The following is a 27,026-nucleotide window of genomic DNA, read 5'->3' as shown; positions in this document are numbered from 1 at the left end:
ATTGTTGTTTGTAAGCATATTTCGGTATTTTACATTAATGAAATGAAGTATTATTTCTGCTGCATATCTATTTTTATGGTTATCTCTATAATTTTTTGCATTCCTATTTAAGTCCGGATCCCTTATTAGTCCAGCTAATCAAATATATGAAATCTGATTACCAGACATAATTTGAAAACCTAATTATTGATAACAAGCACTAAATTCACTTAAGCCAACAACAGTGGTACCTTCCCTCAGGAGTCATCTGAATCCTTATTCCTGGTATGGAAACTACTTACTTGCCATGACTTAACGACACTTACATGGAATATTCCATATGCTCCTCACCTAAATAGAAATCCAGCCTCCCTATAATTCCAAGTAGGTTTAAAGGACAATATACAACTGACAATGGAACCATATAATCTAAGTCTCAAGGAAGTATTTGTACTTACAGGATATCAACAGAGATTGAAATTGCAACAATCACTTATCACCTAAACAAATCAGTCGAATTTGTCCTTCTCTACACGTAAGGTTCATAAGCTATGATCCAATCACTTATTATTTAAAGAATAATAATGCACTTATAAGGCTAGGTTCCATGATAAAAAACTTCTCATTTGAAAATTGAATCTACTACACATCCCATGTGCTCACCGGTGGTGCCCAAATTCAATTCCGACTTAAAAATTACAATTCCTTGCGCAATGCATTTTAGAACATACTCATACAAGAAGCACATGAAAACTACCAAAAAAGAAAGAAAAAAGCATATATCATATTGTTCAGAGAGGATATTTGAGTAAATCTACATGGAGAAGAACCTGCAATTGATTACTAAATCCTTCAACCTTAACCTTCTCAGACATTTTCCTAGCCAAGTAGCTGCCTCTTTAGGTTCTACAATATCGTAGTTTTCAGGGCCTTGATCAGCTATTGCTTTAGGTCCAGACCTGGATGGGCTCCTTGGTTTTGTCTGAATGACAAGTAGCCTCAGCACAAAAAGAGAAAGTCCCCTATACAATACACCAATTTCGTCAAACAACTATATAACACAGTAGAAATAGAAAAAACAAACGAGAAACCAATGGTCAAATTGATACATATAGTGAGAAATAGATGAAATATGTGAAAACGAACATGGTTATGTGCAAGGTTTACCTGGGGAAGGGTAGTCATAATAAAAATGGAATGCTTGAGTGTTTTGATCAACAAGGATGGAAATTCAACCAAAAAATGTCACAAAACCATGCATCTGTACTTTCAAAATATTTAATACAAGTTAGAAAGGTCAAAATGCATGAAATTGTCATGTTCATCCCATGTCAAAACCTTCATACTATTCAAGGAAGATTTGCATCCTTCTCAAGTTCAAGTTAAAGAGAATGTGTTATACGATCCAGTGACATGCATTTTGTCACTATGTACATTGCCATAATAATCACAATAATGAGGCATTAACTAAGTACATTTAAGTGTGCATTCTTTTAAAGACAAGAGACCATAATTAGCATTTAATAGATTAATCATATAAACCATGTGCGTAGCTGGGTCTAGCTGTAGGGATAGAAAACGATGAAGATATTTTAATCTATGGGTGTTAAGAAATGGCACCTTTCCTTTCTAAAGGAGAATTTCATCATGATTCAGGTACATCAAGATCATATGGGTATAACAATTATAGGTATGGTTGTAGAGGTACAAAATAACGATGAAACTATGCTCTGGAGAAATATTCAAATTTTTACGCATCCATCTATGTCCAACAATGAAATGTTCCAAACAAGTCACTATTTTACTTCTTTAGTTCCATCCAACTCCAAAAGAGAAGGGAAATCTAACCCTTCGAGCATTTTTGGTTTTTTGAGAATTTTGGTGCCAAATTCAGAAATTGGGCTAGTGACAGAAGTGCAACGCCTTGGCGCTGCGCTTTTTCCTCAGGTCTCCAAATGACAAGTGGCTTATATTTTTGGAAATCTTATGACCTCCTCTCAAAACTGATTTCATCAGATTTCTCATACATAGCTCATATTTTGAGAAAAAGGAGAAAAGGGGGTCAAAAATCATCATTCTGCCACTCTTTTTGACAGGCACTGCACTTGTAGGGACACCATGGGAGAATCTGTTTTTGACGGCCTTCCCATTGGTCATTTTAAAAAATTCAAGGTGTTCTGGAGATTAGACAGGTAATTTTAGTTGACCGTTCTCTCAGATCTCAATTTGGACTTCAAGAAGGCACTTTAAAGTGGGCTCATATTTGGCACTATGCTTTTGCAAATTTCTGAGTTTTTATTTTAAATTTCAATATGTAATTTCCTAGTTTTTTAGTTTGACTTGGTCAAATTTAAGACTCATGATATAATTGCAGTAGTTCGATGTTATATGATGCAATCATGAATAAATAGACATGATAGGTTTTTTTTATGGTTAATTAGGCCTCATAAAGGAAGCAAATTTCAAAACAAAGTCTAAGAGAAGAGTTTGTATTTGACCTTCTCACTCTCACCTGTTTGTTGAGAGAATCTTGGAAATAGTTCCACCACCTAGGAATTCCACTCTTGAAGGTGGGGAATCTATTTGATTGAGTCTATATGTATCATTTCTCATTCAGAGAGAAGGGTTGGACTTTTGTGGAGAGGCTTGGTACCTTATGTTCTCTTACAGCTAATACAAGAGCAATTGCAGCTATATTTCAGGAATTATTTTCTAGTGAGCCTATGGTGTTTTTTCTTTTCCTATCAATTTATAATGGATAAATCATCTATATTTACATGCTTTATCTTCTTTCTATGAATTTCCTTGCAGTTATATAGACAAAAATCTTAAATTTAAGCTCTGTTTATGTGGAAATCATGCTTGTGTTTCTTTTCTTCCAAGAATAATGAATTCATGTTTTTACATGCTCATTATGTTCTTTTAAACTCTCAGACCTATACTACATTGACAACACTTTAAGTTCACCATAGCACACTGATATCTAGCTCCTTTTTATACTTGTCACTGCATACTTGAAGCCTTGACCTAATTACCTGCTCTAATCCCTAGTCCAGCAAACCAAAAACCCTAAATTCACAAATACTCAAACAAGACTTGTATATCTAGCTTAAAACCTATTTCTTTTCAGTTATTCATTGAAAAACCCTTAGAGAGATCCCTCTTTGGTTTAGTAGCGCTAGCTACTGAACTGAAAGTGGTTCGAGGTTACTTCTTTCGATGTCCTCCTCAACCTGGGACATTGTAGAGGATAACACATACATGCTCAAATCTTCCATGATCTAGATGGCTACCCCACAGCTAGCCAAGATCATGGCTCTGATACCACTATAGTGATCCTAAACAGGAATGTAAGTGATATTCAAAGCATGCAAACAATCCAGCAATCAGAAAAATGAAATATACATTAAGCACACAAGGAAACACTGGAAATAAAGAATTGCTGAGCCATTTTATTGCTTCTTCAAGAGCAAATACAATAGTAAAATAGAATGGTGTACCTGGGCTTGTCTCAATGGACAAGCATGACAAAACCCAGGTGAGAAAGTGTTGAACTAAAGGCTACTACAACTGTTGCACCAAACTGAACTGCGCTGCCCCAGAAAACTACTATGTCTGCTGACTTTGAAGGGTTGGAATCACTGTTTCCTGTGCTCGGAAAATTGTGGGATTTCAGCTCCTTGCTCCTTGGCCTAAACTCAGAAAAACCCATGAAGGAATTGGCCAAATGTTGACCTCGGAATTTTGGCCCAAATTCCCCTTAGCTCCTCTAGTTGCTAGCTAAGTTGGGACCCCTATTTAACCCCTTATATATACCTAGAAAATTCTATAAAATTTGGAGTGTGATCCTTGCCCAATACCCAAAAAATCCCAGAAATGGTTTCCCTTGGTTCCAACCTTCAAAAATTGACCCTTCACAGCTTGGCCCTCCAATTTCGAATTTTGTTCTTGTGACTGATCTTCTCTATCTTTTCTTTCCCAACTCTAGCAATCCTCTTCAAATGGCACTCCAAGTGATCTCCTACTTCTCCTGGCCAGCTCCATCTCTACAATTCCTTTCTCCAACTCCCATGTGAGCCTAGTGAAGGCTCTCTACGCAGGCTCAGGTAACTGTAAATCAGACTGTTGGGATGTTGACTCTACTGGCTCCAAACTTGCAAGAAAGGTTGGCCCTTTGCTGCTCTCCCAATCCTCTAACTCTCAACAAATGTTTGATCACTGATAGCTCCAAACTCCCTCTGCGTATTCTCTAGCTAGCTAGAAATATGCACTCCCTGTTGTGGCTGAATGGTAGTGCTCTAACACACTCCCAAAACTCTTGAAATACTTGTGAAACTGCCCCTCTAGGGCGGGCATGGATGGTCCCCCAAAGTAGAGGTTGAATCTCCCCCTTGAGAGATTTGTGGCTAAACATTCAGTTGACTCAGCTAAACAGCAAAGCGAACAGTTAAGTAATTTTGATTGCAAGGTGTAAGAATGAATCCAAAATGAGAGTTGCTCCCTCCTTATAACTCCTTGGGCCTCCGTAGCCTCATGTGGGCCCCTCCATCCACCTATTTGAATTTCCCTCCAATTTATTCGAATGGGCAAATTCGAACTCCCATGTGGGTGCCCCCTACATTCCACTAGCAACGAAATAAAGTCGAATTTCCTCCTAAGTCCCTAAGTAAAAAATGATGGGTTCTCTTCCTTAGCCAAAATCGTGCAAAATTGTGTAGCAAGACCCTGTTACAAATGTGTTTGAGAAGGGACATGACAATGACATTACAATTACTACAAGTTACATTGGGGACTTTATTGTGTGCAGATGAGACTATAGATACCAATTAATCTACTGTAGACTCAAGTTTATATGGTGATTGAGTCTGATTGATCCAGGTGGATATTGGTGGCCACCTGCCAAGTCCACCTGGACCCCCACCATTGTTTCTCTCAGCATTTTCAGTTCTTTAATTGTAGCACAACTTACTATTTTTTGCAGTTTTTCGGGTCTTGAACTTTCGGAGCCGTTGTGAGGCTCTAAACGACGTTTTTTGGGAAATTTGGGGGGAACATGGGTCAATGGACCGATGTTGCCCTTCCAAAGTGATAGTGATCGGATAGATCTTTCTAACGAGCTATTGTGCGTGTCAAACAGATATCGTATGCCAAAGTTACGACCCCGGGTAGTTGAGGTACCAATTTACCCAAACGGGGCCCACAGTTTGGCGTTTCATCTTCTAGGGTTAGGTTTTGGAATGTTAAGGGTTTTCATTGTTTCTAAACAATAAATAGGCCTTCAAGCCTCATTGTAACACAGTTCAGAGGCATGTAGCCACCACATCTCTTCTCAGAGATAAGCTACCATCACCCTAGCTGGTTTATTTCCATTACTGTTTGTAAGCATATTTCAATATTTTACATTAATGAAATGAAGTATTATTTCCACTGCATATCTATGTTTATGGTTATCTCTGTAATTTTTTGCGTTCCTATTTAAGTCCGGATTAGTGGTATTAGAGCGATCGGCTTTTTCTTTGTTTTTGTTTGCATGTCCCCAATGAGGTCGAGATATAAGGAGTTAGGGCTTGAACTGATCGAACCTTTGCGAGACCAGCCTCACAAATCCCGATGGCCTCCCATGGCGGATGAGAAGAAAGACGAGGGGGTAGGAGATCCTATCAAAATCTTGCTCAAAGAAGCCCTCGAGCGACAATGGAACGCGATGATGGACAATTTTGCCGAGATCCTTCAGTGGCTACCCAGAAGTGACGCATCGGCTTCCAACAACTACTCTGGAAACGCCACGCCCTTTAAGGTACAAGTTAATTTTGAAATCCCCATATTCAAGGGTTAGATAGACGCAAAGGCCGTAGATAAATGGTTAAATCTGCTAGAGGGTTATTTTTCTGTTCATGAATTTTCGAGTCGGAAAAAGATTGTTTTTGCTCTTCTCAAAGCAGCTCCCCACGTCAAGGACTGGTGGGAAACCTACAACAAGCAGAAGGATGAAAATATCGGCTCACTATTTTCAACCGCACCCACCTGGAATTCATTCCGGGATGCCATCAACGAGCAATACTACCTTGTCGGAAGCTATGAGGATGAATACATAAAGTGGACCACGTTGCGACAGGGAAGGGACCAAGACGTGCCGGAGTTCACCAATCTTTTCCATACCCGTCGCACAAAGTTGGGTATCAAGGATACGAAGAAGCATTTGATACTCAAATATCGTGGCTGCCTGCACAAGTACATCCAGGAAGAAATAGAATTCCTGAACATCTCCTCGCTCGGCACAACATACCGATATGCCGTCAAGGTCGAGTAGAAGTTTAAACAAAAGAAGCGAGACTTTGGATCTGTGAATCTGAAGCAAGGGAAAGGTGCCCCTAAACCACAGAACAAAGGACAAAGCCAAGGCAGGGTAGCCCAAGACAACCCGCCAAAGCTGCAAGCAAAGAACAGCGTTGCGAAGCCGAAAAAGGACACGGGAAAATGGTGTGAATTCCATAAGAGCTCCACTCACAACACAAGTGAGTGTCGGGCCAAGCAGTCACTGGTGGCTGAGCTAAAGGTTTCAGAATCAGATGCATGTTCTGACTCTGAGTCAAAACCTGACAAGAGGAATGAAAAAGGGAAGCAGATCATTGATGCAGATCCCAACGCCACTGTTGCTACCACCAAGATCCAGAAAAATGAACCCGAAGATCCAAAGGAGGAGGAGCGTCTCTTCCACTCCCAGATGTGGGTAAAGGCTCCCCGCTACAGTTCATTGTCGATAGTGGGAGCCAAAAGAACCTCATTTCAACAGAGGTCGTGAAGCAGTTGGGCCTACCAACCACAGCACATCCACAATCGTACACCATCGGGTGGCTTCACCAAGGACGGGATCTTCGCGTGAGCCAGCAGTGTCGCCTTCCATACAACATCAAGCCCTTCACAAATGAGGTATTATGTGACATTGCTCCCCTTGAAGTTTGTGATGTATTATTAGGACAACTATACTTGTGGAAGCGACATGCTGTGTATGAATCAAGGCCCCGTGATGTTATTATTACATTGGGAAATAAGTTGTACAGGATACCAGAGGTAGCACCACCTACCGCCATCTCTTTGATTACTGCAAAACAATGCAGTAAGCTCATTTCCAAAACCAAGAAATTTGTTTTTCTGATGATACGCCCTCAAGGAAAGAAGAAGATGGTGGCAACGACCTCCAGACAAGGCCCCTCTGCACGACAACTACAGATGGACATGGTCGTGGAGGAGTATGAGGACATCTTCACCTCCCTCGCAGGGGTTCCTCTGCAATGTCAGGTCAAGCACTCCATCGATCTGACCCCAGGTGCGCCACTACCCAATGGACCAATTTATCGGCGCTCCGTTATGGAGAACGATGAAATCAAGAGGCAAATTCAGGAGCTGCTGCAAAAAGGTCATATCCATCCGAGTTCATCACCTTGTGGGAGCCCGATTGTGTTGGTACAGAAGAAGGATGGGACTTGGAGACTCTGTATTGACTATCGGGCGCTGAACAAGATCACTGTCCGTAATAGGTACCTGATCCCACGGATTGATTGACCTCCTGGACCAACTAAAGGGGGCAAAATATTTCAGCAAGATTAATCTGAAGTCAGGATATCACCAGGTACCAATTGAACCCTCTGATGTGTGGAAGACTGCTTTCAAAGCCAAGGAGGGCCTTTTCGAATGGTTGGTTATGCCTTTCAGATTGACAAATGCTCTTGCAACCTTCATGAGGCTAATGGATGACATCTTGCGGCCATTCACCAACTCATTTGTAGTGGTATAATTGGATGATATTCTGATCTTCAGCCAGAGTTGGGAAGAGCACCTCCACCACATCTGACAGGTTCTCCAAACACTGCGGCAACCCAAGCTATGTGCCAATTTGGAGAAATGCACTTTTGGCATGACCCAGGTTCAGTATCTGGGATACATTATTGATGAACAGGGGATGCATGTGGAACCAGCCAAGATCCAAGTCATTCGGGATTGGCCATCTCCAACCACTCTGACAAAACTCCGCAACTTTCTAGGTCTTGCCAACTTTTACCACAGGTTCGTGTTGGGGTTTTCTCATATCACTTGGCCCTTGAGTCAAGTCACCAAGGGAGGAGCGAAAGCAAAATTATTTTGGTCTGAATATCGAAAGAAGGCATTCATAGAGTTGAAAGATCACCTCTGCATGACACCCTTGCTCGCGTTACCAGATTTACAACAACCATTTGAGGTCGAGACAGATGCCTCTGACTATGCTATTGGGGCAGTCCTTACTCAACACAGGCATCCAGTGGCATATCACAGTGAAACACTTTCAGACACAGTCCGGAAGTATCCCACTTATGATAAAGAGATGTATTCCATTGTGCAGGCCTGCCGACAGTGGAAGCATTACATTTTAGGGAAGGAAATGATCATCCACACAGACCACCGACCCCTGCAGTTCATACAGACCCATGGGAAATTGCAGAATGATCACCATCAGAAGTGGTCTACATACTTGCAACAATTCCATTTGAATATCAAGTATAAGAAGGGCAGCACCAATAATGTTGCAGATTGCCTCAGTCGACCACCGATCATGGCGTTAACCACTGTGCTCAACTCTTGTGGGCATGAGACTTCTGATTAGCCACTTCTCTACAAAAGCGACTTAGAATTCGGCCACACATACCAGACACTCTTGGAGGGTCGGCATGTTCCAGATTTTCACCTCCAGGATGCTTTGTTATGCCACCTGGGTCACCTTTGTGTTCCTTTAAGCGAGCGTTCCAAGATGATTTGGGAAGCACACTACAGTCGATCTGCTGGGTATTTTGGGGTCGAGAAAATGGTGGCAGTACTGCAAAAGTATTTCTATTGGCCGAATATTCGACAGGATGTCGCGAAGTACATTAGATCATGTACTGCTTGTGCCAATTCCAAACCAACCATCAAGAAGCAAGGCCTCTATACCCCGTTGTCTACCCCTAGTCGACCTTGGAAATCCATCTCCATGGATTACATGTCAGGCCTTCCTTCCACTAAGCATGGAAATTACTGTGTTTTTGTGGTCGTCGACAAGTTCTCGAAGATGGCCATTATGGCGGCCTGCAAGAAGAATATCAAAGCAGAAGCCACTGCTAAACTCTTCTTTGAACGAGTGTGGGTGCACTTTGGGATCCCACAGTCTATCATTTCAGATCGGGACAGTCGATTCCTCAGTACATTTTGGTCCAGTCTCTGGTCAATGCTGGACACAAAACTGACTAAGTCCACAGCCTTCCATCCTCAAACTAATGGCCAAACAGAGGTTGTCAATAGGATGATTGTACACATTCTACCCATGTACAACTCAAAGCATCCATGCACATGGGACGAGAGCTTCCCCTATGTCCAGCACAGCTACAACCGAGCTCTTCACAGCTCGACTCGCCACAGCCCTTTTCAGGTGGTCTTTGGATTCCAGCGACTATGCCCCATTGATGTGGCCATGCCACTTGTAGCTACTCACACAAATTCGGCTCATGTCCAGTCTGAAACAGAAAAGGCAACCAGCTTCATTGAGCACATCCAACATATTCGCCAGTAGGTCCATGACATTCTGGAGAAATCAAATGCCAAGTACAAGCAACGACATGATCAACATCGGGTGCCACACACGTTTCAGGTGGGCGACAAAGTCTGGTTGCATTTGCAAAAGGAACGCCTTTCTGGAGCCTATCGGAAACTGAGACCACTCCGATATGGTCCTTACACCATTACTAAGGCTGTGGGGGACAATGCATTTAATCTCAGCATTCCCCCATTCCTTGGCCTGCACCTAGTGTTCAATGTGGACCGCCTTCGGCCATACTTTCCACCATTGTTACACACATCCACCATTGCAGAACAGCTCACACCCACAGGATTGAATCTAGATTGCATGGAACAAGCTGCAACTGATCGAATCATGGACACACAGATCAAGAACACTCGCCAACAGAATATCCAACTATATCGAGTTGTTAAAGCAGGCCAACTCCTTCACCAGGGAAAGTGGCTCACCAGGGACCAAGTTCAGCATAAGTTTCCTCATCTCATGGAGGAACTCAACGCAATGGGGACCATTGCTTCCTAAGGGGGGAGGAATGATCCAGGTGGATATTGGTGGCCACCTGCCAAGTCCACCTAGACCCCCACCATTGTTTCTCTCAGCATTTTCAGTTCCTTAATTGTAGCACAACTTATTTTTAGTAGTTTTTTGGGTCCTGAACTTCCGGAGCCGTTTTGAGGCCCTAAACGACGTTTCTTGGGAAATTTGGGGGAAACATGGGTTCGTGCTCTTGCCAAAGTGATAGTGCTCGGATAGATATTTCTAACGAGCTATTGTACGCATCAAAAGGAGATCGTATGCCAAAGATACGACCCCGGGAAGTTGATGTACCAATTTACCCAAACGGGGCCCACAATTTGGCATTTCATCTTCTAGGGTTAGGTTTTGGAATGTTAAGGGTTTTCCATTGTTTCTCAACAAGAAATAGGCCTTCAAGCCTCATTGTAACACAATTCAGAGGCATGTGGCCACCACATCTCTTCTCAAAGATAAGCTACCATCGCCCTAGCTGGTTTATTTCCATCACTGTTTGTAAGCATATTTTAGTATTTTACATTAATGAAATGAAGTATTATTTCCACTGCATATCTGTGTTTATGGTTATCTCTGTAATTTGTTGCATTCCTATTTAAGTTCGGATCACTGATTAGTCTAGCTAATCAAATATATGAAATCTGATTACCAGACATAATTTGAAAACCTAATTATTGATAACAAGCACTGAATTCACTTAAGTCGACAACAGTGGTACCTTCCCTCAGGAGTCATCTGAATCCTTATACCTGGTATGGAAACTACTTACTTTCCATGACTTAACGAAACTTACATGGAATATTCCATATCCTCCTCACCTAAATAGAAACCCAGCCTCCCTATAATTCCAAGTAGGTTTAAAGGACAATATACAACTGACAATGGAACCATATAATCTAAGTCTCAAGGAAGTATTTGTACTTACAGAATATCAACAGAGATGGAAATTGCAACAATCACTTATCACCTAAACAAATCAGTCGAATTTGTCCTTCTCTACACGTAAGGTTCATAAGCTATGATCCAATCACTTATTATCTAAAGAATAATAATGCACTTATAAGGCTAGGTTCCATGCTAAAAAACTTCTCATTTGAAAATTGAATCTATTACACACACCATGTGCTCATCGGTGGTGCCCAAATTCAATTCCGACTTAAAAATTACAATTCCTTGCACAATGCATTTTAGAACATACTCATACAAGAAGCACATGAAAGCTACCAAAAAAGAAAGAAAAAAGCATATATCATATTGTTCAGAGAGGATATTTGAGTAAATCTACATGAAGAAGAACCCGCAATTGATTACTAAATCCTTCCACCTTAACCTTCTCAAACATTTTCCTAGCCAACTAGCTGCCTCTTTAGGTTCTTCAATATTGAAGTTTTTAGGGCCTTGATCAGCTATTTCTTTAGGTCCAGACCTGGATGGGCTCCATCTGAATGACAAGTAGCCTCAGCACAAAAGGAGAAAGTCCCCTGTACAATACACCAATTTCATCAAACAACTATATAACACAGTAGAAATAGAAAAAAACAAACCAGAAACCAATGGTCAAATTGATACATATAGTGAGAAATAGATGAAATATGTGAAAACGAACATGGTTATGTGCAAGTTTTACTTGGGGAAGCGTAGTCATAATAAAAATGGAATGCTTGAGTGTTTTGATCAACAAGGATGGAAATTAGACCAAAAAATGTCACAAAACCATGCATCTGTACTTTCAAAATATTTAATACAAGTTAGAAAGGTCAAATGCATGAAATTGTCATGTTCATCCCATGTCAAAACCTTCATACTATTCAAGGAAGATTTTCATCCTTCTCAAGTTCAAGTTAAAGAGAATGTGTTATACGATCCAGTGACATGCATTTTGTCACTATGTACATTGCCATAATAATCACAATAATGAGGCATTAACTAAGTACATTTAAGTGTGCATTATTTTAAAGACAAGAGACCATAATTAGCATTTAATAGATTAATCATATAAACCATGTGCGTAGCTGGTTCTAGCTGTAGGGATAGAAAACGATGAAGATATTTTAAGCTATGGGTGTTAAGAAATGGCACCTTTCTTTTCTAAAGGAGAAGTTCATCATGATTCAGGTACATCAAGATCATGTGGGTATAACAAGTACAGGTATGGTTGCAGAGGTACAAAATATCGATGCAACTATGCTCTGGAGAAATATTCAAATTTTTACGCATGCATCTATGTCCAACAATGAAATGTTCCAAACAAGTCACTGTTTTACTTCTTTAGTTCCATCCAACTCCAAAAGACAAGGGAAATCTAACCCTTGGAGAATTTAAAATAATTCATGATCAACATGGCTTTAGCACAACATGTTATGACAATAAGGAGCTATTGCGGCCCTCCACTAGAAAAATGAAACCTCCCAACAACCACCATTCATGGTCCAAAATGTAAGGTAATGCTAAATTCTATGTGTGCACACATGTATCAGGAACAGGCACAAAGACAAAAAAGAAAAAGAAAAAAAAGAAAGATATTTGACTCGGTGCATCCACTCAGTGGATTTTTTTCATTCATTTCAAGATCAACAATAATTTGTACTATCTTATGTTGAAACACAAGAAAAAGAAGACATAAGAAAATAAAGCAAGAATATAGTCACCACACGAAGCATAGACTGCCAAAAGTTTGGGGGTTAAATAGGTCACCAAATGGATCATTTGGATTACCATTTCCGTTGTCATAAGGACCTCCAGGTCCCGTTCCATATCCACCCATCGGTCCCCCCATCCTATTATTATACATTCCACCAAACATATTTGATCCACCATATCCTCCTCTATACATTTTGTTTCCATAAAGACCAATACCATATGATCCTGACATCACCCCATATCCTCCTCCCATTCCCTTATATAAATTGTTGGATCCATAAAGGCCAAAACCATATCTTGAATTGTAATTTATCATAGAACCATATAGCTTGAATTATATAGTTTGTCATAGAACCATAGCCTGAATTTATCAAAGAAAAAGGTTGTCAGGTGCAAAAATTCTTAATAACACAATTACAATTTTAAAAGCAAGATGTAACAATACTACGAGCTTGTACTGATCATGAATAATAATTTTAATGATTGAGTCGTAAATAATCAAGATAAAACTCAAAAGAATCTGGGCTACATTAATTAAAAGGATATACTACAACACATTTACCTCCATAGTTACTTATGTAGCTACCCTGCTCTCACAGTATTAGTGGCATAGGTCTACCAATAGTGCTTTTGTTAGCAAGTGGTACATTTCGTTTAGTATCATATCTCTCTCTTGTTTTTGCTACTCCAAACGACTCCAACACAGTACTTGTGGATCCAGTTGAAGGAGTCCTGAATGGAAAATGCCCGAATGAACTTCCAACACATTTCCAAGGCTTAGGTGGAGGAACACTACATATTTATTTTATAAACCCAAAAGAAAAGATAAGTGAGGGCCAACATCCACAAATAAATAACTCACAATAATAATCCTAAACTTCACATTGATTTAGATGACCTTTTTTTGGGTCTTGAAAATGTCATTTATTTCCATTACACTTTCACTATTATGTCCATTATATCACCTCCATTTCATTACTATGTCACTACATTCATCCCACTTTCATTATCATTGGGCCACATTTATGTTTTTCCAAACTTTATTAATTCTTAGCATTTTTAAGTGAATTTGTGGTTAAAAATTAGAAAATAAAATACATATTCTTATACCTAACAAGTGGGTTGATATTGTTGACATGTGTAGGTCAAAAGGAGGCTTTTAGAAGACCTTTATGTGGCACTCTAAGGCCAAATTCGAATTTGAGTGGAGAGAATCATGGGATCATGAGGATATGTGTAACATCTCCTAATTGCATTTAAACTGTAAGAAGACATGTGTCTTATCAGTTCCTATTTTGATTAGGACTCTAGATATAAACGGAGAGATTCATTGACTCTCATTAATGGAATGACTTCTCATTTGTTTGTATAAATAGGAGATCTCTCTCCTTCATTTTTTAGCTTAGCTTTTTAGTTTTTAAGCTTGTAGCTTTTTGGTAGCTCTTTAGCTTGGAGTTTGTAGTTCTTCCTTGATGGCTTTGGAAAGCTTTGGAGAGCTTTGTTGTACTTTGTAATTTTGAAGAATTTGAATAAAGCTTCGATGTTCTCAACATGAAAGGAGATGTGAAGTAGATGTCATGGAGCACATTAGAATGTAAGGTAGAGTAGATTTTGTTTTGTAGTTTTTCTTTGATTTCATTCAAATATGTCATTTGATTGTTTTCAAGTTTGATAGATTAGAGTTTCCATTCATGCAATTTTAATTCATGCAAGTGTGTTCAACCGGTTGATTGTAGATTAGGTTTCTTTAAATGTTTCTTGTATTTGTTTATTAGATTAGTCTCTCATGCTATATGATGATATTTTCGGAGCCTTTAGCTTAACACCGTTTTAGAAGTTAATTGGCGAAATATCGTGATTATAGGTGAGATGATTGGCTTTGCTTTTCATTATTGTGCAATTAGATAGTTTAGATGTCATTTATTTCATGTTATATGATGATATTTCGAGAGCCTTTAGCTTAACACCGTTTTAGAAATTAATTGGCGAAATATTGTGATTATAGGTGAGATGATTGGCTTTGCTTTTCATCAGTGTGCAATTAGATAGTTTAGATGTCATTTCTTTCATGCTATATGATGATATTTCCGGAGTCTTTAGCTTAACACCGTTTTAGAAGTTAATTGGCGAAATATTGTGATTATAGATGAGATAATTAGCTTCGTTTTTCATTTTATTGCTTTCAAGTTTTATAGTTTAGATTTTCCATTCATGCAAGTGTGTTCAACTCGTTGATTGTAGATTTATCTAACTGTGTAATGTATGCTTGACAAAATATTCCAAGAAAGTAGTCTTCCTATTTTCCAATTGGTGAATTGGAGCATAGAGAACACAGTAGATTAGTTTTTTCTTTACATGTTCTTGCTTTTTTCTTAGTAAGATACTCATTACATAAGTTCATGTCTAATTGAGTCTTTTTTGTTCCTTAAGAGTGAAATTGGCGATATGTGAAGTTATGAATGGGATTTAATTTGTTTTTCTTTCTTTCTTTTCTTAGATATTTTTCCATCTTATATTAATCTAACTGATCAAAGTTTTGATTTGTTTCATTTTCTCTTTTCTTTAGAAACTAGATTCTAACATAAGAAAAAAAACCCCCAAAAACAACATAAATATAAAATAACAAAATAAAAATAAAAAAGGTTAACTAAGCACATATGGTGCACCACACTTTATCAATTTATGATACCCAGATTGATAATTTATGTAGAACAATTTAGAACACTAAATTGACTAGACATTTTGGCGCTGTTGTCGAGGAAGTGTAATTAAGAGACCTTATTTCTTACATCTAAAAAAATTATTAATAATTCCTTGAGTATGCTCTCCTCCTGCACTTTGTGTGATCTGGAGGATCAGAAAAAGAATTGTTACGTTAAAAAAAAAAGAGAGAGAGAGAGAAAGGGGACAAAATAAACTTCATCATTTCATTTGATTCAAAAAAAAAAATCCAACTGCTTTGATAGGTTCAATTGTCCAAGTTTGACTGGTTATGCTTTATAGTAACCCTCAAAACATTGTGTCATGTTTTAATAAGATTTTGCAAATTAGCTGCGGAATGCAACTTGATTCCACAGCTAACTGTGAATTCCGCAGCTAATTCCAAGGTCTAGCAGGTTACAGACATCCAATGAAAAAACTGACCACATGGGCATCTCCGGAATTTTCCCGACATGTATCCTATCCTAGTCACCCAACCCAAATTGATAAAAAAATCAGCTTAAGACCTTAGTCAAAGTCTTGTTTTTAGCATATTTACCTTGAACTCTTTGCTATCTGAAATTGAAAATCATTAGTCATTTTTATAAAATTTCACAATTTCAGAGAGAAAAAAAAAAAAAAAGACAACCAATGGCTATATCCAATCTTAGTTTCCACTGTGGCCTCAATAGAAAATCTGCATTCTTGTTTGAAGCTTTAGCTTTGAAACAAACATGTAAGAATATTTAAAAAAAAAATCAAATAAATCAAATTGCATGGACTGTTGTGTTAAAATAAAAACTTTGCATTTTTGGAATCTGGTTGGACTTCTGCTGATCTGGTTTTCAAATAAAGGGTATGAAGGATTAACTGGATATCTTATAGAAAAGGCATTGAAAACCCATTGTGTTGAAATATCAATAGAACTACCAATTCATTTGCAATAATATCAAGGTATCCAACTCTAAAGTTGAAGGTCAAAGACATGCGCCACATAGAGCACACGTGAATTATTGAAGTTTCTCGAATTCTACGATTATAGATATTTCAGAGGTTCACATGTAACAATTCCTTCCTATCTTGCAATCTGAGAAATGGTGGAATGATCTATCAGTTGGCAAGTTTGAGAGAACAAAAGATTTTTTTTGTTCTTAATTTCTGTTCTCGAGACTTCGGATCTTCACAAGATGATAAATAAACTTCTGTTTTCTTCAATCCAATATGTTATTTAACAGAGCAGAGGTTCATTACAACGGAGTTATAGAAAGAGTAGGGAGCAAAATACTTGTTCATAACAAATGAAACAATGCCAATGTCCTTGAAAATTCTAGCACTGTTTATCTGCTATTCCTTGTGTTCAAATTGCAAATTAAATCAGAAATCTCAATGCAGCAAAATGCAGAATATTAAAAATGTTAATCTAGGAAAAACGCAGAACACTTAGAAACGTCAAACTTCAACTGCATGATCCGGACAAACCGAGACAAATTTGGGAAAAATAAAACATGGGTTTTTTTAGAAATGGGGTCAATTAAATAACTCAGAAATAGTTTTAAGGAATTTGAAGCGGTTTGAGATATTTTCGCAGTTCTTTGAAGCCCATCTTTGCAGGCCACGAGAGGAAAAAACGGAATTTGAACTAATTAACTGGTAGTTTGATTTAATTCGACTGCTTGGGGAGGCAAATTCTGATTTAGAATCAACAATATGCTGACAATAAATCATGATTACATGCCTCTTGTTTTTAATAACTCATCTCACACCTGTTTAGAGACGTAAGTTGATTGAATACGACTTTGTTTAAATGATTGACCCTATTACGTGAACCGGTTCGATACGGCTCTTCGCAACCAACTGATAGACATGGCATGGAGCTTCTTGGCATTCGATGTAGAGGCCATTCGAAAACTTACTCATATTTTGTATCATGTATATTTCCCGTGAGTTAAACCCAAAACTGCCTCTAATTAAATTGGTCGCCTGGAACTGCTAGAGAGGAAGAAGAAGTATCAAAGTGGAATGAATCCCATGCAAGTAGTTGTGTTGTTTTTTTTAGAATCATCGCCTTGATATTCCTGGGAGTTGTCTTAAACATGAGCTATGGTTCAGTATATGCATGCTTGAACCAAAAACATCTAAACTCTGTCAAAGGAGATGTAAAAGACCATGGCTATCCCATTCAGCAACTAAGAATTTTTTTGAGAAATGGTTTCTTGAGAATTGTCAATTCCAAAACAAGTTTGAGTGTTGCAGTAGGTGGTTTCTAGAATAATCCTTTGTACATACAAAAAAAAAAAATTCAAAATTGATGGTTGGTTGTCTTTTAGCCGCAGAATACAACTGTGTTTCGCAGCTAACTGGAAATTCCGAGGTCATTTTCATACTTTTGTAGGTTACAGGTGTCAAGAGATGAAAAAAGCCACATGGGTAGCCGGGAAAATGCCAGTACATGGATGGTGTCCTATCCATTTGATCCAGGTTGAAGAAAAACACCCCAGTCAAAGGGAAGTCAAGGTGTGTGTTATCAATAAGTCGTCACACTAAGTCGCCGCATGTCAAGAAAAAAAACAATTTTGAATCAATGAAATGAATAAGTTATTTACTCACTTTTCTGAATGTATTGATTAATTTTGGACTAATGATGAAAAATAAATGGCTAACTTTTTATTCAAGATTTTTAACTACAGATATTATGCACATTCAATAGCTAAAGTCATTCCGCAGTTGAAGCCATTCCACAGCTGAAAAATCTCATTGTTCAGATCAGCCTAACTTCCTCATACGAAATCAGATTTTGATGATTCAAGTGTCATTCGAAAGATCTCAACAAGATCTACACAATGAGAAATCCATCATTAGAATTCGAAATGGTAAATAATGAAATAAAGTGCTGAAAAGAAGCAACATTCAATTTGACGCACTAATTCCAACGCATGTATAAATTCTTTTGATTCTTCCTTTGAGAATTTGTTTCATTAATACAAATTCTTAGTTTTGTGTGTAAATATCATAACTAGAGAGATTGATCACCTCTTTCCTTTGATAATATTACATTCCATTGCAGAAGAAGTATTAGTTTTTTTGCAGGTTCCAGGTGAAATGACAAATGACTACAAGAGAATAGTGTCTCTCTAAGAGACCAATTTATTTCATAAGAGGATGATTAGCAACAAAGAAGAAATATGTTGATGCAAAATCAGATCCAAACACTTGAAAAACTTTCAGATACTATTGTCTCCATCACATCCATACCTCATAATAAACCATTCACCTCATTTCACTTCATATTTTCCATTTATATTCACATACACTTTCCATCTCTTTTTGTCCATTCATAACCCACAAATAAAAGCAAGAGGCTCATTCACATGCTTATTGCTCGTTGTCATTTCTGCTCTCCATTTCCATCTTCCATTTTCATCTTTCCTTTCTTGTCATTTTCATTTCACAAATAAGCCCTGCTTCAATGCAAATTATTGAGTGTATAGTCCTTTGAGTTTAAGTTCCTTGTCAAGACACCTTGAGGCTTGCATGCTTTAATGGCAAGTTCTCATGCTAATAAATAATGGGAATACATTAATGTCCCTTGTTTATCAGATCTTCTAGGTGACTCGACATCGGCAAAACTATTCATACCTCGCAAGATGTGTTTGGGCATCTTGACTCTCATTGTCATCAGTGGTGAGAGTTCTCGTGTTGACTAGTGGCATCCATTAATGGCCACTAAGTCAACAATTTCTTGTTGTGTTCGACATCAGAACATTTTTTCACATAGTAGGAATTGTGCCAATGAGTTTTGAAGACATGAAGACTATTATTTTCAACATTTTGGAGCAGATTCAGCAAGTTTTAATAGAAGTAATAAGAAGTCATTTTAACGCTTTATCCATGACTCTTCTTGTTCAACCACTTGAAGAAAGATATGATCATAATTTTACAGCCACCACACATACAACTCATCTATTCCAAAGGGTAAGTTAAGGTACGTCATTTTCTAACTTTTGACCATAGAATTCCATAAAAAGCTAGAATGATAATTGTTGGAAAAACATTTCTCTTCCTCATTTCATAAAATTGTGAATACCATCAGTTGGGGGGGGGGAATACATTCATATTCATATCTTGCCATGTCCATATCATATTCAAGAGCCCACATACTTCCAAAATATATTAACTATTACATTGTTATTATGAGCATACAATGGCTTTTCAAACAGTTTTTATAGGATAAATTGGATACAAACACAATTATGATTGTCACACAAGAACCAATCATCATGAAATCCAATAAAGATATACTTGGCAACAATAATCAAAATATCATTATGCAAAGTTCAAAGATCAAAATAGAATGCAACAACAAAATATGGTTGTTACACAAGAACCAACCATGCTGCAATTCAAGAAAAACACTTTGCAAAAATATGAAGTTATCAAAAGATATCATGCAAAGTTAAGCCAAGGCTCAAGGGTCAAAAGAATTAATGTAATATATATTGCATGAGGACATGCAATAGCTTCAATTGGGGGGTATGTTGGGCCTTGAAAATGTCATTCATTTCCATTACACTTTCACTATTATGTCCATTATATCACCTCCATTTCACTACTATGTCACTACATTCATCCCACTTTCATTATCATTGGGCAACATTTATATTTTTCCAAACTTTATTAATTCTTAGCCTTTTAAAGTGAATTTGTGGTTAAAAATTAGAAAATAATGTGCATATGCTTATACCTAACAAGTGGGTTGAGATTGTTGACATGTGTAGGTCAAAATGAGACTTCTAGAAGACTTTTATGTGGCACCCTAAGGCCAAATTCGAATTTGAGTGGAGAGAATCATGGGATCACGAGGATATGTGTCACATATTCTAATTGTATTGAAACTCTAAGAAGACATGTGTCTTATCAGTTCCTATTTTGATTAGGACTCTAGAGGTAGAGGGAAAGATTCATGGACTCTCATTAATGAGATGGATTCTCATCTTTTTGTATAAATAGAAAATCTCTCTCCATTTGTTAGCTTAGCTTTTTAGTTCTTAAACTTGTAGCTTTTTGGTAGCTCTTTAGCTTGGAGTTTGTAGTTTTTCCTTGATGGCTTTGGAAAGCTCTGGAGAGCTTTGTTGTACTTTGTAATTTTGAAGAATTTGAATAAAGCTTTGATGTTCTCAAAATGGAAGGAGATGTGAAGTAGATGTCATGGAGCACATTAGAATGTAAGGTAGAGTAGATTTTGTTTTGTAGTTTTGCTTTGATTTCATTCAAGCATGTCATTTGATTGTTTTCAAGTTTGATAGATTAGAGTTTCCATTCATGCAAGTGTGTTCAACTAGTTGATTATAAATTAGGTTTCTTTACATGTTTCTTGTTTTTGCTTATTAAATTAGTCTCTCATGCTATATGATGATATTTCCGAAGCCTTTAGCTTAACACCATTTTAGAAGTTAATTGGCGGAATATTGTGATTATAAGTGAGATGATTGAATTTGTTTTTCATTAATGTGCAATTAGATAGTTTAGATGTCATTTCTTTCATGCTATATGATGATATTTCTAGAGCCTTTAGCCTAACACCATTTTAGAAGTTAATTTGCGAAATATTGTGATTATAGGTGAGATGATTGGCTTTGCTTTTCATTAGTGTGTAATTACATAGTTTAGATGTCATTTCTTTCATGTTATATGATGATATTTCCAGAGCCTTTAGCTTAACACCGTTTTAGAAGTTAATTGGCGAAATATTGTGATTATAGGTGAGATAATTGGCTTTGCTTTTCATTTTATTGCTTTCAAGTTTGATAGTTTAGATTTTCCATTCATGCAATTTTAATTCATGCAAGTGTGTTCATAATGTACCTGAAATTCTGAGCTCAATCTGCAAGCAAAAGATCTCAGCAAACATATATATCAATCTGCTTCAAACTTAAAAGGCCGATCTACCAACATAGAAACTCTGTTTCTTTTTAAACATAAATCGGACTCTTCCTTGTTTCATTACCAGCGCAGCACATCACATTCCTCTGGCCCACGCATAATAGATCACAACCACTAGTTTTAAACAAAAGAAAAAAAAACACTTCTGCCCATTAACTATTGAAAAACGCAGGTCCTTGTTTTACATGACTGTCTGAAATAATAAAAAAAAACAACTAAAACCCGCTGGTTGAACACAGCTTCAGGCATATACAGACTTTGGGAAAAAAAACGCTGATTGAACACCATAAATCAATTCAATGATCTTTTTTCTGGATATTCGATCTTGAAATGATCCAACGCACTCTTATCGATCTGCAGTGTCCGGTTCATAAAAACTTTGAAGAACTCTTCATACTTATGTCCTCTGTACAGAACCGTATGCTGATCATCAATCAGGGACGCTGCTGGAGCAATGAAGGAATCCTTGGAAGGGGAATAGAATGCAGGAATTGATATACGCGCAGTGGAAGAATTGGTTACTGCTCGATGCAAAACACTCCTGAATCTCCCATTGCTCACAACCGCTGAGCTAATTCCCCACTGTAATGGTTATTAGTGATTGGATATTGCGCATTTTGAAAGAGCGTCCACGCATTCCCCTTTGACCGCAATTTCTTCCAATGAATACGCCCCTCCGCCATATCTCAGTTGGATGTTTAATACAGGTTCGATGATTGACCGAGAATCTAGTCCAACAGCTGTATTTGCCACAATCGGCGGTTAGCACAGGTATATAACACATATGTTTATAACAATTTACCAGATTTCAGGGGCTCTGAATCAAGATTGCCCATGAGGAATCGGCGTTGATACGCTCCAAGAGATCTTCAATTTACAATGAATTGCCACCAGAATCACCCCTTAATTAGCTTCTGTTATACCACTAATTACTCTAACAGATAGATAAGGTGATCCTCCATAAATTTATTCCAACATAACTATTTTAATGCGCCTAACAAATCAAATACTAAATGGAGAGATGTCACTCATTACAATAACAAACTAATTATGAAATCGACTCACATAGTAATACTAAAATTAACAGCAAATGAAATCCAATTTGTCAAGCCACAACATGTGGGCAATTTCCCACATTGCTGGCCCGTCCCGATGCTCCTGCATCAGACTCCCGGAGAAGAAAATATTGGTTCTTTAAAATTTCAAGATTGATGCCATATTTCTGCAATTCAGTTGCTGTCAACCAACTAAAATCTTCCACTGGCTGCTCCTTCCACTTGACAAGATACTGAAAATATGTCTGCCCTCGAGTTTTCTTGGATATCCTCTTATCTAAAATAGCTTCAACTTCTTTCTTGAATGTTTTTGGTACCTGTTCTTTCCAATCCACAGTTTGAACTTCATCACCTGTAGCTTCAGTCTGCAATTATGTTTCTGCCTCTCTGAATGGATACAAGTCTGCAATATTAAAAATGGGAGATATTCCGATCCCTTCCGGCAACTCGATCTCATATGCATTGGCTGAAAATTTCCTTTTGATTTTACATGGCCCTATCTTCTTCAGTTTCAGCTTATTGTAAGTTTTTGTAGGAAATCTCTCTTTTCTCAAATATGCCATGACCAAATCTCCTACCTGAAACTCTTTTTCTCTCCTTCTCAAATCTGCACTCTGCTTGTATCTCTTGCTGCTTTCCTGTAGTTTACCTTTAACCTCTTCCTGTAGCTTCTGCATTTGTTCAGCAAAATCTTCGGCACTTGCACTTCTAGCTTCCTGTTTCCCCAAGTCTCTTAGCTCATATACTCCTCTCGGATGCATTCCAAAGACAATCTAAAATGGACTCATTCCAGTGCTTCGGTTTGGTGTGTCATTGTAAGCAAATTCAGCTTGAGCTAATTCCAAATCCCACTGTTTGGGATTCTGATGTATGAGACTTCTTAGTATATTTCCCAAGCTTCTGTTCACAACTTCAGTTTGTCCATCCGTCTGAGGATGGTAGGCTGAACTAAAACTGAGTTTAGTTCCCAGCTTCTTCCAAAGTGTCCTCCAGAAATGTCCTACAAATTTAGTGTCTCGATCTGATACAATACTTACAGGCAACCCATGCAATCTTACAATCTCTTAAAAGAACAAATTTGCTATGTGTGTGGCATCATTAGTCTTCTTACAAGCAATAAAATGAGCCATTTTAGAAAATCTGTCTACAACAACATAAATAGAATCGTTTCCTCTCTGAGTTTTTGGTAAACCCAAAACAAATTCCATACTCACTGCATCCCATGGTCGATCTGGTATGGGCAATGGCTGATATAGTCCGGTATTTTGACTCCTTCCTTTGGCATATTGGCATACCCTGCATTTCTCAACAAACTTTTTAACATCAGTTTGCATTTTAGGCCAATAATAAAAAGCATTCACCTGAGCAAACGTTTTGTCTTGTCCAAAATGACCAGACAATCCTCCACTGTGCTTCTCTTTAATGATGTTCTCTCTCATGGAACATTTAGGAATGCATAATTTGTTGCTTTTAAATAACAGGCCTCCTTGAACAAGGTAATCCATCCATTGACTTCTGTTATTGCTCACCGGATTCTGCACTGTTGTGTAGACATCTTTAAAATCCTCATCATCCTTGTACATTCCTATCATTTCATCAAAACCTACAACACCCACTTTAAATTCTTGCAACAGAAAACTTACTCTGCTCAATGCATCCGCCACTTTGTTAGACTTACCACTTTTATGCTTTATTACAAAAGTGAAACTTTGCAGAAATTCCACCCACTTGGCGTGCTTCTGATTTAGTTTTGGCTGATTATTAATAAACTGCAAAGCATGGTTGTCTGAATATAAGATAAACTCCTTTGGTAGCAAGTAATGCCTCCACTTTTTCAATGCCTGCACAATAGCGTAAAATTATTTATCATAAGAAGAATATTTTTTCTTTGCATCATTTAACTTCTCGCTGAAATATGCTATCGGCCTTTGCTCTTGGCTTAGCACCGCACCAACTTGACTTATACCTTAACACTCTTTTCAGGAAGAACTCTCATCCTCATCACTATTTATTATTTCTCCGCTGCTCTTTTGTCATCATCATTCTCATATCCTGAAGTTGGATCCCATTTGGGATTTGAAACATTGGTACAAAAATGATAAAACTGTGGATTCTCCGGTCAATGATTCAAAAGACTCAAGCCACAGATCTCTGAAATCCATGACTTTCTCGAAATTTGGTAAGGCTAGAATAGGCTTTTTTGTTATCTTTCTTTTCAACAAATTAAAATTTCTATCAGCTGCTTCTGTCCATCGAAATGGCTGATTGACCTCCTTGATTGTCTCAAGGATTGGTGCAAAAACTTGACTAAATCCCTTTATAAATTTTCGGTAAAAACTAGCAAGTCCATGGAAAATTCTTACCTCAAAGACACTCCTGGGAGTAGGCCAGTTTTTGATTGCTTGTACCTTTTCCGGATCCATTTTCAAACCATCTCTGGAAATCACAAATCCCAAATATACCAGCTCCTCTTTCATGAAACTACATTTCTTCAGATTGATTAGTAGTTTCTCTTTCTGCAGAGTTTTCAAAACTAACTTCAAGTGTTCCAAATGCTCCTCTTTACTTTTGCTAAAAACTAGGATATCATCAAGGTAAACAACAACAAATTTACCTGTATATTCTTTCAGAACCTCATTCATTAGTCTCATGAATGTGCTGGGCGCATTAGTGAGCCCAAAAGGCATCACTAACCACTCATACAATCCACAGTTGGTTTTGAAGCGGTTTTCCACTCATCGCCTTCCCGGATTCTGATATGATGATACCCGCTTTTCATATCTATCTTAGTGAAGTACCTGGATCCACTTAAACAATCCATTAAATCATCCATCCTGGGCAAAGGAAATCTATACCTGACTGTTATCTTGTTGATAGCTCTGGAATCGGTGCACATGCGCCATTCTCCTCCCTTTTTCGGACTAAGCACCGTTGGCACAGCACACGGACTCAGAATTTCTCGAATCAGCCCCTTGTCCATTAGCTCTTGAACCTGTCTTGCAACTTTTGCATTTTCCTGAGGAGTTAATCTATATGCAGCTTTGTTAGGTAGACTTGCTCCTGGTATTAAGTCGATATGGTGAATTATACTTCTAATCGGTGGTAATTCATTTGGCAATTCATCCACAATGATATCCATGTAACTATCTAACACAGATTGAATTTCTTCAGGCAAATCATGTAAATTTGTGGAGGTTAAAATTACCTTTGGCCTTCCCACGATAGCGAAATGCATCTTTGCGCTTTTATCCACCTCTTGTAGAAATTCTTTGCCACTGATCAGCATAATATTATTTTCTGGTAGCTCTTTATCAGCATCGTTCTTCACTGGCAGCAACGTATGCTTAACTCCATCCTTTTCTATGGTGTAGGTATTTCTTCTTCCATCATGAATCACCTTTCGGTCAAATTGCCATGGTATCCCCAATAACAAGTGACATACGTCCATGGGCATTATGTCACATAAAATCGCATCTCTGTATGTGCCAATCTGCATTTCCACATTACATTGTTCTGTCACGGTGACTTGATGACCCTTCTGAAGCCAAGATACTTTATAAGGTGCAGGATGCGCTTTCTTTGGTAACCCAAGCTTTTCCACCATCTCTGTAGACACAAGATTGCCAGTACTCCCGCTATCAATTATAACCTTACAACACTTACCCTTTGATTTGCATGTAGTTCTGAACAAGTTCTTCCTTTGCACAGGTTCTCCAATCTCTTTTTCTGATCTCAGCAAAGCTCTTTTGAGCAGCAATGATTCACCTTCCTCTGGTGGTTCTTCCTTCTCTACAAGTCGAGGTTGTTCCGGCTCTACCTTAGCCACATTTGCACCCCTCTGGCTTGCTGATCTGTTATGAGGACAGTCCCGCGACATATGTCCCCATTCTCCACAGGTATAACACCTAACATCTCTTCCTCGCCCTCTTCCTCTGGGCGTGAATCTCCCTCTACTAGAATCACCCATCTGTGGTGATCTGCTGCTGGAACTTCCTGCTTCAAACTGATGCTGTGTTCCTCTGGATCTGGCTGATCCTCTACCCCTTGCTGAGCTCTTTCCTCTGTTTCTCTGGTTTTGTTTGCGCAACAGTTTTTCCTCTGCCTTCAAGACTGCTTGATAGGCATCCTCAACAGTTTTCAAACTTAACAGGCTAATCTCATCTTGGATCTCATACCTTAGTCCATTAATATACCTGGCTACTTTCTCCAAATCATCTTCTACATGCCCTGTTCTGATATTTAACCTGTAAAATTCTTCAGTATATTCTTTAACAGACATTCCTTTCTGCTTCAGATTTTGCATCTGCTTAAAAAGATTCAAATGATAGTCTTTAGGCAAAAACTTAGCTTTCAGTTTGCTTACCATTTTATCCCACTGCTTGATCTTATATTTCCCCTTTCGCGTTCTTGATGTCTGTAACTCGTCCCACCAGATGGCTGCATGGCCCTTTAGTCTAGTGACTGCAAACTTCACCCTCTTATTCTCCTCAACCTCTTCATAGTCGAAATACTGATCTATGGATCTGATCCAATCCATGAGCTCCTCGGCATTTAAACTCCCTTCATACATAGGAATTTCTATCTTGGGTTTGCTTCCA

The 27,026-nt window shown here is 38.1% G+C and overlaps 1 pseudogene; it reads right to left on the bottom strand.

Annotated features, from left to right (window-relative positions):
- Positions 1 to 793: 793 nt before the first annotated feature.
- On the bottom strand, positions 794 to 26,032 carry LOC149191891 (peroxisomal membrane protein 13-like; annotated as a pseudogene).
- Positions 26,033 to 27,026: the final 994 nt, after the last annotated feature.

The sequence above is a fragment of the Pinus tabuliformis genome, chromosome 2_2 (genome assembly GCF_031772625.1).
Source record: "Pinus tabuliformis cultivar Carrire ecotype Pingquan chromosome 2_2, CPIR1, whole genome shotgun sequence".
Classification (NCBI taxonomy): domain Eukaryota; kingdom Viridiplantae; phylum Streptophyta; class Pinopsida; order Pinales; family Pinaceae; genus Pinus; species Pinus tabuliformis.
The sequence above is the reverse complement of the archived record's forward strand: the minus strand, read 5'-3'. Positions and strand labels throughout refer to the sequence as shown.